The sequence below is a fragment of the Macrobrachium rosenbergii genome, chromosome 5 (genome assembly GCF_040412425.1).
Source record: "Macrobrachium rosenbergii isolate ZJJX-2024 chromosome 5, ASM4041242v1, whole genome shotgun sequence".
In the NCBI taxonomy this organism is placed as follows: Eukaryota; Metazoa; Arthropoda; class Malacostraca; order Decapoda; family Palaemonidae; genus Macrobrachium; species Macrobrachium rosenbergii.
In genome coordinates, this window is record NC_089745.1 from 24,481,818 (window position 1) to 24,494,711 (window position 12,894).

At 36.6% G+C, this 12,894-nt stretch overlaps 2 protein-coding genes across 7 annotated transcripts in view; one reads left to right on the top strand and one right to left on the bottom strand.

Moving 5' to 3' along the window:
• The window catches only part of LOC136838899 (WAG22 antigen-like), a 342,430-nt gene extending 336,283 nt beyond the window's left edge, over positions 1–6,147 (bottom strand). Inside the window, exon 1 of the mRNA XM_067104592.1 lies at positions 6,075–6,147. The gene's annotated coding sequence lies outside the window, so the exon portion shown is untranslated. The remainder of the gene's footprint in view (positions 1–6,074) is intronic.
• Positions 1–12,894, top strand: part of ChAT (Choline acetyltransferase) — a 256,104-nt gene that overhangs the window by 175,499 nt on the left and 67,711 nt on the right. The gene's annotated exons all lie outside the window — the stretch shown is intronic.

Here is a 12,894-nt window from a genome sequence, read left to right on the forward strand (position 1 = left end):
TGGAGAATAGTACTACAAACAAGGAAGAAGAAAAGAATTAATACAGATGGCTATAGTATTTTCATCCCAAAGCATTCTAAGATATTTCCACAAGATATCAACTTGAGAAATAGAAGAAGCAATATTTTATGTATATGCTTCTCAAAAGTTAATTTCTAATCAAATGTTACACCCAAAATCTTATGAATTCGAGACAGTAAGAGGGCATTCTGGTTATTACAATTGTATACATATCTATTAAAAGTGACCAATTGATTCTATCATTATTTTGCTGTTGCTGAGTTTCCGTCATACATTCTATCGTGTCAACTCATTGTAAAGAGGTTGATTGGTGAGGGATGGTTTAGGTATGTGAAGGGTCAGGATTTCAGATACCGACCACTTGCTTTCTTGAGGCAGTTAATCAGAGAACTTGTGTTAGTGACGTGCACCCCACTGTGAATATGTCAAGATTTTCTTTCATTATAAAATCATTGAAAGTGGCACCCTCAGGTCTCATTTACTAATCCAGGGATTAGTCAAGTGGTAGCAGGTGTGTAGGATCAAGATATGCCCATGTGAAGTGAAGGTGAGGGCCATGAGGCAGCATATGTGGCCACAGGCAAGGAGGAGAGTGTTGACTATGAACAACAGGAATATGACTGCATAGCCCAAAAGCAGCAAATATACTTGTTGGAGGCAGAAGTGGTTCAACTACATAAAAGGATATTAGAATTGACATCCTGGTGCAACTTAGATGAGAACGTTAATGTTCACTAATTGCCAGCCCCTCACTTGGAAACTTACCTCCCCTGTTATTTAGGCCATATTTGAGAATTTGCTAACAAGTATCAAAACCTGGATATATCTCGGTAGAAGTCTTCCTCTGCGCACTTTGAGGGTGCATAAGAAAGTGTCATTTTCAGTATTTTAAAACATTAAGTCTCAGATGTGCCATACATGGAAAGAATTCGGAAAAATTATGTTAAAAAGTTTCAGTTAAGTGTGGAGCATAAGGCTGACCTGGGAGAAAGGTATAGACTGATAAAGAGGCTGAAGGAATCCGTGGGGGAGTTCATGCCTCAAATATCCTTAGATGTTGACAGCTTCACTCTGGTAGGAGAGGAGGCTTCCCAAGGCAGAAAAGATAGTGATCTGCCAGTCTAGTGTTCTGAGCCTCCTTTGTCTATAATTTATAGGTTACTTTTACGATGGAAAAGGGTCCCCCTGAGGATTTAATCATACATATGCAGCGACTGGCTGAACAGATCAGTACCAAGAAAGAAAAAACTATCTTGGCAATGTGCAGACCCACCTAATTAAAGCCCAGTCAGCAAGAAGATGGAGATGAACAGTGAGGGACTAGGGGTACTCATGTTGGGGGGGCTTGGCTACAAGGAGGAGATGCCTGTTGGACCTGTAGGGATGGAAACCGCAGGCAGGCTCAGTGTCCCAAGAAAGAGGCAAACTAATTTATGTTTTGCCTATCAAGATGCGGCCACTTCACCCGAGACTGCATAAATCGAACCCATACCCCTAGCTGGGGGCTACATGGGGGTTGCTCCTAGAGGGAGAGGTGCCTGGATGAGAACGGGAAGTAGGTTTGGGAAGAGCCAATCTAACCCGCAAGGCTGGTGGGAGGGGCAGTGTCAGTCTCTGCGGCCTAGTTCTACTCAAGCAAGAGGGCACCCCCTCCTCATGAGCCAAAGGAAGAAGGGTTCCCCAAGGACCTCTGTCAGTGGAGGAATCACAGACACACAGGAGGGTATGAGGCAGATGAGGGGTAATGGCCAGCCCCCACTCCCTACAAGCCCTCTAGAGGTAGGAGTGCATTTAATCACAGCAACTATTGGGGGAAGAAGAATAACTGCCCCATTGGCTACACGGATGAAATTCTCCCTGTTGTTAAGGGGAACCATTCCCCAAGGAGCGAGGAGAGTCAAGAGAAGCTGGCCCTCATTATCCCTGGGGATGTGTAGTGACAACAAGGCAGAGGGCATCAGCTGATGAAGGTAGGAAAAACAGTAAAAGGACAAAACTTCTTGATATCTGACCTCTTAGGAATTGAGGGAGTGTGTTGCATATTTAGAACTGATGTCATTAAAAAGTTTGGGGTGACCATTAAGGGCCACCACGGACCCATTATAGAAAAGGAGGGGGATGAAGTGATATAAGCGATATCTGCAAAATCTTTTGAGGGAGAATATATAACACTGTAGCATCCCTGCATACAGACATTCCAGACGTAGATCTGGCTACACCTGCAAGAGGTGAGAGAGTTCCCTCAAGGGCATTGCTTACCTTCTTTGTTAAGACCTCTAAGACCCTAACTGAAGGATCATTATGGGTGGTTAGGTCCCATGGCAAATGGCAGGAGTGTATATCTTAGGGGATTGTTAGTGTGCAAGAAAAAAAGGTTTATATTCCATTTGTAAACTTATCCATAGTGTCAAACAATTTGAAGGGAACTCAGTGTGCAATCTGGAAGAATGCACACCAGTACAGAATCTGGCAGCTGTCACACTTCCAAACTGCTTGTAGAACTGCTAGCACAGGCTTGCAAGTGCACCCTGATTGAGTATCAACAAGAATTAGAAAATACTGTAAATGGGAGAGTTAGCCAATTCCCATTCCAAATCAATATGGGGGACCATCCCATCATTCGTTCAAGGCCTTACAGGCTCCGTGTGCTACCAATGACGGGTGGTAGTAAAGGCGATAGAGAAATTGAAGTCATGGGATTATTCAGGATAGTTAGTCTCCCTGGGCATCCACAATTGTCCTGGTAAAGCAATAAGTTGGCATCACTAAGATGCTGACCCTTCACATACCTAAATCATCCCTCACCAATCAACTTGTTTGCACTGAGATGATATGACAGAACATATACAAATCCAACAACAGTATAATAATATAAGCAAAAACCCAAAGAAACTACAACATAAGATGCATATGGGTGGGCTCAAGTCAACTATATTTCAGCATAAAAATGCAATACAAACAGTTACCCACTTGCCTACAATGGTGAGGATGCCTCTATTCTAGCTCAAATAAATCCACCTGAATTCGACAGGTAAACATATGCATGAACAGCATTAGACTTTTATCCTTCTCATGGTCAGGTGGATAATGTAACCCCATTCTGATCCTTCATAAGGAGATTCGAATCCTGCTACAGACATCAGAATTTCTTGATATTCTTACATTTGGATCTCAAAAGGTTTTATAGTGACAAGTGAATCCAAAAAGTGTGAAGAATTTGAGAAGTTAAGAGGGCATTGTGGTTATTACAATTACATATATATCTGGTAAAAAGTGACCGGTAGATTATAAAATATACTAGCTGACCAAGCCAGTGCTGCCCAGGAAAACTTTGAATGACAACCGATAAACTCCCTCCCTCCCTCTCTCTCTCTCTCTCTCTCTCTCTCTCTCTCTCTCACCCCTCCTAACACCCTCTACTTCCTCTCCCTCTCACTCTCTCTCTCTTTTTCCCTCTTTCTTCTCCCTAACACCTCCTCTCCTCTCTCTCTCCTCCTCTACTCTCTCTTTCACTTCCTCTCCCTCTCACCTCTCACTCTCTCTCCCTTTCCTGTTAAGATAGTTGCTTCAATTACATTGCCCAGCATTTTTGACAATTTATGTTTCACCCCTTTTCATCCCCTCATTCCAATCAGGGCTGAAAGTGGATGTAAAGGGCATCGGTAGTGTCACTATTCATCTCAGCGACCTCGAAAACTATGGATTAGACACTAATATCTGCCATTTTTTACATTTTATTTTTCACCCCTTCCTACACAACCCTCCCCCCTTCCTATTGGGCTGAACTTGGACTTGAAGGGCATTGGGAGTGGCACTAATCATCTCAACGACCTCAAGAAATATGGATTACACACTAATATCTGTCGTTTTTCGTTTTTATTACATGTCATCCCCCTCCCACCCCCAGCCCATACAGTGCCAGTGATGCCTTACCCCCATCCCCAGCATTCTTTTCCAGATAGTAAGTCATATATATACCAAAATGAGGTATGATAAACCTGTAGAGTTTATTTAGTCACTGAGTCTACGGACAAAAGCAGCCCTGTATCAGGAAGCCCTTCCCACCCCAACCCTCTTTGGCACTCTTTGGTGCTAGTGATGTCTTACCCCCACAGTATTATATTTTAGATAGTAGGTCATATGTATACCAAATTTGGTTGAAATTGTTCAATGAGTTTCAGAGTTATGCTGGAACATATGCTACACACACATACATCCATTATATATATATATATATATATATATATATATATATATATATATATATATATATATATATATATATATGTGTGTATGTGAGGAAGAACAGTCTGGGGTTTAGGCAATAAATTTGGCTGGTCTTATTGTTTGTTATAAATGTGAAAAGTCTGAATGTAATGGGAAAGAGTTTGTGGCAAACATGACACGTGGAGAAGATAAAGTTTAGGGTAAAATATATAAGGAGGCAATGTTAAGATAGCTAATGCTGTAAGGTATAAAGATAACTTGTGAGAGCAATTTAAAGTTTTATAACGGACTCGAATTGTGTGTAATATATTCAGACAAGAAAGTGACTCGTTTGGTATATAAGTAGGTCTGAGGCAAGTGTATGTTATGTCACAATAGTTGATCAGTATCCTTATGCAATAACAGATGCGAGCAGCCAAGAGAAAGGAAATTATATGTTGGTGGAAAATTGTGGAGAAGATGAACTGTTAGTGGAGCGTGGAAGGATTGGTGTTTGCAGCTCTTTGTTAAGAGAAACAGCAGAAGCTATAAGAAGAGTTTGGAAATATTTTCAAGAGGAAGGAGCTGAGAATCAATGTGAGTGAAGTTAAGTTATAATGATAAGTGAAAATCAGGAAAGGGGAGCAATAAATGTTTGTAAGGAATGTGGAAGAAAGAAATCACTGAATATATGTAAGATTTAGGGAGTATATAAAACAGATGATGGGAGGATAAGAGAAGAGGTAAATTACAGAATACCAAGAATGTTAGAAGTGTTGGTAAAAGACTAGGTGACTAGCAGTGAAGGGCAGATAATAAATATAAATTAAAGAAAAATTTATGATCTGCTGAGATGAACTAAAGGCTTAGAATATGTGGTGAAGGGACTGAAAGGGTGAGGAATGTGAAGATAAGTAGCAGTAGTAAAACGGCTAGTGTAGGCAAAAGGAGGGATCAGACTTGTTTTGAGATGGTTTGGTCATGTGGAAGAAATGGTGAACGAGGGATTGATAGGAAGAGTGTATAATTCAGAAGCATTAGGAGAAAGAAAGAGAAAACGACCTAGGAAGGTCTCGACAATGGAAGTATACAAAAGTGTGGCTCTTCATATACAGGAACCGGGAGAGTGCGTGCAATATAGTTCGATGGTTCAGTAAGTATAGGTCAGTTTGACATGCTGCAATTGAATCTTCTGTTTATATGAATGCCACTGCAGATTATGTGGAAGTTTTGTGCACAGGGTTTTCACAGTTAAAGCTTGAATATAGTCATGATTACTGTAATAACTTTTTCTTCGAAGCCAATTGTTCGACTTGATTTTGACCCTGAGTACAAAACCTGATTTAAACAGGAATATGTACGGCAGAGACGAAATAAACTTGCGTCTCTCTTATTTACTTAAATAGATAAGTGGAAAGTTACTTTGATATCGAACCTAAAGTGCATAGGTTTGAATACTGGTCGGTGTGTGAGTGTGTGTGTGTGTATATATATATATATATATGTATATATATATATATATATATATATATATATATATATATATATATATATATATATGCATGTTTGTATGCATATATACATATGTATGTGTATATATATGTATATTTATATTATATATATAATATATATATATATATATATAAACACACACCAGGAATATGATTAAAATGTATTTGCTTCTCAAAACACCGCATTGTTTTTCTATTATAAAAATTAATAAACACCAGTTTTGATAATGACTACCATAAATACAACAGGCCCAATACAAATATTTTTGAAAACAACTGAAAATGACGCAGTGAAACTGTTTGCATAAATATGAGTTTACCCAAAATGTGTCTTACCTTTAGATTAAATAGCTGAAGAGCGGACGTTATTAAGCAACAGTCATGATGTCCTGGTCTTGCTCATCAATCTGCTCAAAACGTAAGTTAATAAAAATCAGTTTACACGAAAAATCGATGTTTAGATGGTTCTAGATACACAGCTTGAAAACAGAACTATAAGGCTATGAAATAGAAAAAATAAAAATATTTATATACCAATTCACTTTAACAGAAAAGTGTATATTAACATATGTAGCTTATATCACACCGAAGACCACGAACTTCTTAGTAGTTTGCATCGAGAGCTATACTAGCACCAGTATTGTTGACACCAGTGTGAGGAATAAAAGATCTTCCAAAACTGGTCAATTTGTGCACTGAATTATTGCTTATAATAAATGTGATTATCAAGAAAAAAATTATACACTATTAACAGTAAAACTGTATACAGCTTAACTGAAAGCACAATAAAACAAATACAAAAGAAAACTATTATCCTTATGAGACTGCCGATTTTTTCATACAGCGAATGTAATAATACAAAACATTTCAAAACAAGCCTTGTAAGAGAAACAGTATTATCTGTTTGATATCTATATGAATGCCCAGTATTATATGGACACACACACACACACACACACACACACACACACACACACATATATATATATATATATATATATATATATATATATATATATATATATATATATATATATATATATATATATATATATATATATATATATATATATATATATATATATATATATAAAACACAGTATCGCTATGAAGAAAGTGAAACAGCGGGGTACATGATCTTTGGCCTATCCTCCAAGGTACTCTCAATATAACTAAATCGAACAGAATATAAGATAGAAAGGAACCTGTTTAATGTGCTGAAATTTTACAGCTAAAGTTGATCTCCAGAATAGGAACAGCTGTCCTGGCCTTAACCCAGGTACGGATCAACAAAGAGAGAGAGAGAGAGAGAGAGAGAGAGAGAGAGAGAGAGAGAGAGAGAGAGAGAGAGAGAGAGAGAGAGAGTTATGGATAATATTTCTCTATTCATTGTAACTGTAACCTTTTCAAATAGTGAGACTGCAAGCAACCACATGTAACATTTTTTATAAAGCCTTATGTATAGACCGTTTTCATTTTATTTGGGCACGATGTACGGAAATAAATGACACAATGAATTAAGAGAAATATCTAGTTCGAAGTGGCCAAAAACATAATGCTTTTCTGTTGTACCGAAAGTCACAAAACTATGGATTTGTTTTGTAGTGTTTTGTTTGCTCGCCGCAGATCTAGCAAGTGCTGGCAATATATGTAGGCGTCTCAATACCAGTGTTACAAGGCAATATCATTTACCGTTAAACAATGCATCAAAAACTGCTAGCTTTAGACTTTTCCATTATAGTAACTGACCCTCAGTCCCAAAAGGGGAACAAAAAGAAAATCCGGATATACTGATTAAGAAAGCTACGATGGCACTCGTCACTCAGCTGGCTACTTGCTTATTCGGGTTTCCATTTTCTTTTTGGTAATGAAAAAAACCTTAATTATACGTCAAAACTGAATTAAGTACCTAACCGCTTTTATGCCTTGGTAAATTTACTCGTATATTTTCTCTAGGAAAATATACGAGCAAAATATGTGAGCAAACAATGCAAAGACCGGGGACAAAATGATTTTTTAAAAGTTAGAGGTGCTTAATTTTCAGTTTAATTGTACTAGCATTGAATCGATTTCATTATCACTAATGCACAAGACCTAGTTATACTCTTGATTGTTAAAGCTTTTTTGAATTAGGGATAATTCATTTTATAGGCCAAGTTATACTCGTTATTGCTTGTAAGCGTAGAGGGTTAAGCCAAAATTTTACAATGAAGCATATTAAATTCAAAAGAATTGAATATTTTGTATGTTATTTTTATCTATAAAACTAAGGAAAAGAGCAGTGGCATTTGATCAGTTTTGACAGCTGGCAAGCGTCATCTCAAGTGACAGTCTGTGCAACAATAACTGAACGTTTGATTGCCATGCCTAATGAACTGGTTTTTTCTCACATTATAAGCATGTATTCAGAATAAATACATTTATTTCGAGAATTATTTTCAGGTAACATAAAATGAATCAATTTTGCCTGTAGACATCTTCTGCAATTAACTCGGAAAAAATTAAATTGTGGCCATAAAAAATCTTGCATAATGAACAGCTCCGGTACTTAATGGAATTCTTTGGAATATTCGGAAATTTTTCCTAATAAACACCTAAATGTATGTCATTTTGGCAAAAATTATATACTGGACAACAGTGATTCTCATAACAGAACCTCAAGACACTTGCTAGTCAGTGTTAAGGAATCGGTCTCCAAATTTTTGACATTTGTGCATCTCACACAGAAATAATTGGACGCGTAGTATTATAAGAGCAGGCTGTAATAAGATTTTCTCTAGAAACCTCTTAGAATCTGCATTTATAAAACTAATACTTACAAATTCCCTTGAACCTATGTTGCAGAAGATATTCGAAGGTGGTTAAAGGAGAGACTAAAGATTACCAGTACAGTAATACTTGTCCATAACTTTAACCTCGTCTGAAGATCAAACTCAAATGTAATGATGTTTGTATGCACTTAATGGGCTTTATCCTCCTCTAATCTTAATTGTCTCTTCTAAACACTATAATATGGTCTTCTTTGTCATTTTTATTCTGATGTATGCAGTCCATTGTTTCAGTTTCCTCGCGGCACTAAGTTTACATTTTATATTACCTTTTAATTCCCGCGAATTTGGTTTATACACACACACATATATATATGGAGAGAGAGAGACAGAGAGAGAGAGAGGAAATATGGGTGCCTATCTGTACTCTATTAACGCAACTGGCAACTTAAAAAGTAAAGGATGCAATTGACTAAGGAGAAAAGGCGGGCGTCAAAAAAAGAAATCAGGTGCTACAAAAACTGAAGGCTAATGAAAACTAACGAAGTATTATACGCTTCCATGGCCACATTCTGACATCGGAGAATACAGTAAACAATGACTAACAAACATTGACATATAATGCAAGAATTAAAACTGTCTATACGATGTCAACCATTCAAATATTCATGTAAAATAATACTTACCGGGGAAAATTACCAGTAGCAAGAACAATTTCCACTCTCAAAAATGCGTAAAGGGCTAAGTTACGAACTAAAACAGAATGCGATAGGTAAGGGTATCTGTCGCATAAAAAAAAATGTAAAAGCAGCACTTGGAATAAATACTACAGCCTCTTCAAGAATCAAGAACCACGGCAAGAAGATAACTAGTAGCCTACCATCGTCTCGGCGCTAAAGAATGAGAGCGACTTCTTCAATCCTAAAGTTTACGCATAGATTTTTCTTAAGGAATATTTGTGTTAAAAAAAAACTTGGCTCGGAGGATTTGTGAAAAAATGATCCGAAATATTATCTGTCACTTACAGAAAGTATAAAACACGAAAAAAACTCCCTCTTGTAATCAAGAGGACTGAGCAGTTGACACTTGGTGAATAAGACATAAAGATGTCAAAAGAGATAATATTCAATCAATAAACAAATCAGAGAGCAATCACAAAAGGAGTAAAATGAGCATAATTTCAATTATATGGTACTGGAAGATAAGAAAGGGAAATGTTTACCTTCCCCAGCGTTGCCTCTAGTACGTTCAACAACAATAACGAGGAAAGTCTCGCATTCAAGAACAATAATATTATAGTTAATGCGGAGCCACTCCAACGTTTATAATTTGCAGAGACTAGTAAAAATACCAACTTCACACAAATAACTACGAGCAACAATAAATACAATGAATGAAAAATTTATAAATATGCCAAAAAATATATTTAGAAAAATTCGACGAATATAATAGTCAAATATGTTTCAATCGCAAAAGTGATCTTTACTCAAGAGCTCCAGTGGAGGGTTGAGCAATAAACAAACATTCACAGCAGAGTAAACATGCCAAGGTCTCCGGCAAACCCTTAAAGTTAATCATCTTGAAATCTTACATTCATATCAAATTTAATTTTAAACTCGAAGAACACAAAATTGCTTTCAAATTTCAAACCCATAAACAACAAATTAATAAAGTTAGGTTTAATATTTCTGACCTAAAATACAGTTTAAATTTCAAATCAATCTCTTTAGAAATGGTCACGGAAGAGAACGTAATCCCAAAGATAGGAGAAAATGTAATAACCTCTCTTGGTTTCGATATAAATGGTTAACTCGAGCTTGGAGTGAGGCTTACTTTAGATTCAACACTTGCGAGTTCCAAAGCCATTGTAAATATAGGTTAAAACATTTGAAATGTACGTTGAAAGGAAAGTAGAAACCTTAAGTGGATAAATCACATTACAAAAAATATGATACCATGTAAATTAACAAAAGCTATTCTTCTGTGCTTGTCTTAAGACAGACCGTGTATTATCACGTGACTAGAAACAAAAGAAAAATGTAACACGAACAAGGCAAACGGATGGACCAAATCTATAAGCAGCAGTTAAGTATGACTGTTATCTTGTTAACTTATAATTATTATTCAATTACTTAAATCAAGTGCTTAAACACAAAGAAAAACCAAACGAAAAACCTTTCATCTAAATCAAAGCATGGTTACGTAGGTAATAGTAAACAAGTCAGTGCTATACAGGCTTGCAAAAAAACTGAACTGCTCACAAGTGTGTAACATATCCTGGTTATAGTTAATCTCTGAGAGTCCTTGGCTGCGACAGAAAGATGTGCATATTATAGACTGCCAGCCCATAAAGTCTAATTAATTTATAAAAGTAATTTGTTTCCAGTCCTGGGACCTTTACTTGAGCCAAAAAAAATGTTAAGACTTTAGATACTAAAGTTCCACGCTGCGATAAGGGAACTAAGTTACGTAGAGTCTGATATTCCTAACGGCAGTAGTAGGTTGGCATTTACGTCCTAAGTCAGTGCAAAGTTTCTGCCCTTAAAAACTGAATTTATTATGTTTGTCAATAATCAGTTTGAATGAAATGGCAAAGTCTCTTCTCTTTCTCTGACTCAGATTGCTGTAGAATAGCAATGAAAATAATTTTTCTTACCTCAAGTTGTGGTAGGTTGTTAATACATTCATAAAGTTACACATATGTCAGTTTTAAAGTTATTATGGTGATTGTACTGTGTGAGAAGTGCAATAGGCTAAAGATTTAAGGCTAAGCACCAAGAAAAACGAAATACCCAAGTATAATATTCTAAAATCGCAACGTATGAATATGAAATTCTCAGCAGATGCTGGTGTACCAGCAGCGATAGCGGCATTACGTATACGATCAATGGATCTGGGTTTACTAAGACGAATGTTTCTCTTAAAAAACTTAGTTCCACGGTATGTCCACTTAAAGTCACATGCTAAAACAATGGTGAGTTTTAAATTTTCAGAGCAGAGGCTGTACTCTTGGTTTAAGCCTGAGATGTGAACATTTCCTCGAGGATATCTGAAATTTCCTGTTAAATCGTTCTCCAGCTCTTCTTAAAATTAAAACTTGCCAGAAATGACCGACATTGTACCGGCATCTATGCAAAAAGTTACGCAAGAGATATTTTTCTCACCAAAAGGAAGCTTGCCTTCCATTCTCAGTTGAAAACCTGTAAATTGCTATGGTTCAAATTATGAATTTCATTCGGAGTTTTCAGTGACCATTAGGAGTAAAGGCACAACGTTTGCTGCGCATGAGACTGCTGTACGGGAAAACATCAAATAAATATTAAATTCCCTAGTAATTCATTATCTTGTTTATCCCAAAACTACCCATGAATATCTGAATATAAAAACAGATACGGCTCACAAAGATTTATTTTCCGTGTGGCTGGATTTATCCTGAGACCCTTAGGACAATAAAGCTTTACAACGACAGAGACACAAAGTTACCTTGACTTGGTTCCTCGAAGAAATCGCATTTTTCAGCTTCGTCCGGATAATGCCATCACATCCGTTTTATTTTTACAAAGCTGTATCACCGTCTATCTATTTATCTATCGAAAATGTTTTCCACTAAACTTCAGAAATGATTTTATAATGATTTTCCTAGCCTCTACGGGTACTTCTCTAATACTCTCTCAGTGAACAGGAGGATTCTACTTTTTAGTCTGATAAAAACTGCCTTTATAAATAAAAAGCCTTTTCTCCTGTGCGTAGCCTCACTCTCGGGTTTTCTCCCTTAACCTAAAGTGATGCAGGTAAGAAGAAAACAAAAGTCTAAAAACCCCACGCAAATAAAATAAACAATGACACAAACCGAAGTTTATATTCTTCTAACACATCTCAAATGTTTACACAAGTATTCTGGTGTAGAGATTTGTATAGATATACACAAATAGATAGTCAAGGGAAATAATATTCACAGTTGATTAATGCAAAAAGCTGAGTGTTTGAGAAAGTAATGTACGGGGGAGATATGTTCAAACTGTTATCACACGCCCTGAAAGGTAAACTTATTGCTGATGAACGAACAGAGGAACGGTAATTGGCAACTGCTTTAGCTTTCTCGTATACATAAACATGGACTCGGGTTGTTGTCTGTGAAATGTATTAATAGTTTACGGATATTTGCATGCTGGCTTTTAAAGCCTAAATAAGAGGGCATTTACCTATATCGATAAACAGAACGCCTATCTCTCTCTCTCTCTCTCTCTCTCTCTCTCTCTCTCTCTGAAGCAGAAAACTCATCTAAAGTTTTTGTGGATGAAAATAATGAATCTAACAATATGTACTAAAATGTTCTGTATTATCAAAAGCAAGCCTTTTAGTAGTAGTAGTAGTAGTAGTAGTAGTAG